Here is a 3865-nt window from a genome sequence, read left to right on the forward strand (position 1 = left end):
CACTGAATCGTGGCCTTTGTTGAAACCTTAAAGCGCATCTTTGCTCGCTGCTCCGGCTGGAGTTTCAAGGTTGTGTGCAAACGCTTCAGTTTTTAGCCACAAGAGGGAAGTACAATATCAGCTGGTTACATGACGGATTCCCAGCCTAAATGCGTCCTTAGATGGATGGAAAAACCCCAGAAAAGTTGGTTAGAAACCCAGTTCACCACGATGTGGAAATTGTCTGTGGCTGTTCTTAGCGACATGGCAGATACAGATAACAAAGCAAACAATATCATTAATTGTGTAGCACAATCTCTAAACACAACATGACTTTAAAAGGCCTTGATGCAAAGTTTACAGCTTCACTCTAACCCCTAAATACAGTGTGGCGAAACTATCTACCCTGACATGGATAAGAAGTCCTTGAAGTATAAAAACCCCAACTAAACTGACATTTGCTGATGAAGAACATGTGGTGGGACTAAGAGCTCCACGATAACTGATGAATAGTTATTGTTTCCACTGTAAAACTCATTAATATTTCTCACTTCTATTACAACCTTTGATTTCAATTGATTGAATTTTTATTTAGAAGTGTCGCACCAGCAAATCTATTATTACAAAATGTCACCGGTATGTGACCACAAGCCTGATAAGAGGGGGCCGACTGCTGACTGGCAACAAAGAGACCGAAGCGCAGCCTGTAGGGCCTCTTTAAGCTGTAGACTTATCTTTTCTCATGATAAAGAGTCTTTTTTTTCCTTTTTATTCAAATTTGAACTATTTTGAGCCATTATATCAAATAAAAAATAAAAAGTGGTCAATCACATTATTTAGTAGTTTTGTTGCTACTTAAAACAGAAGGAGAATGTGCAGAATCAGTCCATGTAATCCTTGCAGCCATGCAACATAATAAACCAGCATACATCGTATACTTTATACTTTTGCAAAGCACTATAGTTGTGCCGATGATATGCTTGTATATGATTATTTTTTTTACCATCTATTATTCATCTATTTTTATGCATTTCAAACAGTCAGGGTTTTCCCACCACATAAATGAGAAAATATTTTAGATATACCACACATTATCAACAAAATATGCTTAATAATTTCCAAATTATTTAATGCTAAACTATATAAGTTGACAATGTAAAGCTGGTCAGATGATGCTGTATATTCTAAAATAATTGTCAGCCCACTTTTCAATTTCCCAGAAGAGCCTGAAGAGCATTTAACAGTTTAGATGACAGTAAAATGGTTGTTGGATGTTTTGGTATTTGTTGACTTCATTGGCTATACCAAGCAGGATCCCGATGTGTCTTCTTCACGCTTTGCTGCTTTTCTCTTCTCCTGCATCTCCTGTGCACGGATTGACATGCCTCTGTAAACACCTTCACAATTTCTCTATGCTGTTTACAGCCTTTTTCACCACCTCAGTCTGGAAAGCTGAAGCTTTAGTCTGAGACCGAGCAGAACAGCAGTGATGGAAGTGCAGTGTTCACTCTCTTTTGATCTCAGCTAAACCATAAAATATCTGTGTTGTGCTGCTAAATCCTCCCCAAAAAAACGCTGACGCTGACGGGACAAAAAAACCACAACAAATGAGCTAGAAGATGCTAAAAGGATCTGTGCAGCCGATGGGAACTACAGACTCCTTTAAAGACTGCTCGCTCATAGAGGAGACAAATGCACCTAGAAGGCTGAAAGACTAATTAGAAAGATTAATTACTCACTTAATTACATGACTTCATGTTTTATGACAGCAATCGCTTCACCCGGAGGCCAATGACGCGTCCAAGATCAATCTGCCTGACTAGAGCGTCAAAGTAAAAGCAATGTTTCCGATCAATGGTGAAGTTAATGAGTTTTGCTCAATTAACTGCACAGCGTGTACGTTTGAAGACACTCTGTATTAGCAGTAAATTCCAGGCCCTGTAGCTTTCAGTGGTGATTAATCGATGTTGATGCCGGAGCCGGTGCTCTTTGTTTCACTTGGACATGCAGATCCCACACTCGTCCATGTGGACGATGCTGTCTGAAAACATCTGTGTGGATCATGTTACCTTCAGCTCATCAAGTGATGGGAAACTGGCCGAGATGACAGTGTGGGGAAGCAAAAAGAACAGAGTTCAGGACCTGCCCAAACACAGCTGGGCCGTCCTCATGGCGAGGAACATCTGCGTAAGAATTATTCTATTGTGTGGCTCCAAAAGAATAGATGCTGTGTTCATTCAGTTAAGCAGAGTAGTTTTCATTAGATCTAGACAAGATAAAGAATGGAGTCACTGACTACCTGCCAAAACACAAACACGCTCTGACTCTCGATGAAAAGTCAGGGCACAATGACAGATATATGAAATTATCCTTAACTTTAATCTTTAGCAGTGGGACACGGATAATAATAATAATGATACGGGAGTCATTTTATTCTGTAAATAAATAACTGCCTTGGATTCCAATGAGGGGACGCAGCATTATGTGTGAACGAGTAACGTGTCAAAACGGAATTTGGCGTTTTTTATTGAAACATTTCTCTGTTGACATCTGACATATGCTGTAAACATTCATTAATATCAGCAAAACAAGGCATAAACAACCCTCATCCCTGAGCAATGTTGTCACTGCGTGGTCACCGGTTCACTGCTATTTTTCAGAAGGGGGTAAAATAAGATTCCGGTCATGAATTTAGATGAAAGCTGGATTTTTCAAACGCAGAAAGAAAAGATGCTTGAAGTCTTATCCGAAGATGTTCCGATGGGTTGATCAAAGCGGTACAGAATAAATCCTGCTGTTTTCTTCCAAGTCTCCAGTCTTTGATCCAATACCCAGCAGGCAAACACAAAGACAGTAGTAGATGTGGCCAGTACACGGCTAAGAATGAAGCCATGCCGCCGGAAATGGATTTCCTGCTTCTTCCAAACAGGAAGAGGCAGTGTTCTCTCTTTCTTCTTCACCACATGTCGCTGCGACATTGCCGCCAAAGTGTTTTCCTTTGGTCTCCGTCACGCTCCCGTTGTTTAACTGCTGGCGCAGCGCTCACAATCCCCGCTGGGGTTCTGTTTTGATCCCTCTCACCCTACTTTCCGCTGAGACAAACCACATTCTCAACCTGCTGTCAAGCTAATAATCCCCATCTGTAAAAATACCTCCAAATAGTACAATAGTACCGCTAGCAGGCTAACATTAGCTGATGCACGTAGCAAAAGAGCCCTAAAATCAGCATAGCTTTGAATTAGCCATGCTTGAAAAAACGGCATTGACCAGCATGTTGTGTATCGGTAATTGCGCTTGCACTAGCATGCAATTCAAAATATATTATCTATGAGAATTTTGCCTAAACACAAATGACAAACGTAGTTTAGGCGAGTCCTTAATAAGTCAGGTCCATTTTTGGTGCGAGACCTTTAAACAATTTTGTCAGCATGCATCAAGTGAGCCACGTCGAGGGGATTAAGCTGACCGGACTGATGGATCCAAGGATTAACAACTTAATCTGTATCTGGATACACTGTGGCCCCTTAGGGCCTCCTTCATCTTGATACATTCCATATTTTTTCCTTGACACTTGTTTTGAATCTTCAGACATTAATTCAGAGGGGAGCACTGGGAAACGGGCAAAGTTCGTATCTCCCTTTTGGGATCAGATCCCTGGAACCCTGAGGTGCAACATGAATGTCTCAAATGGACATATTAGCCTCCAACGTCACAAACAACCCAACGCGCCCAAGAACGCAGACCGGATTGCTCAAATTGCGGGAAACATCAGTATTTCAGTCAGTTTAGTCTCTTACGTAAGAGAATAAACTGACTGAAATAAAATACATAACCACAATTGTTATTAATTACACCTGTGTTTATCCTGCAATTACATGTCAAAATG

This window comes from Gasterosteus aculeatus, chromosome 11 (genome assembly GCF_964276395.1).
Source record: "Gasterosteus aculeatus chromosome 11, fGasAcu3.hap1.1, whole genome shotgun sequence".
Taxonomy (NCBI): Eukaryota; Metazoa; Chordata; class Actinopteri; order Perciformes; family Gasterosteidae; genus Gasterosteus; species Gasterosteus aculeatus.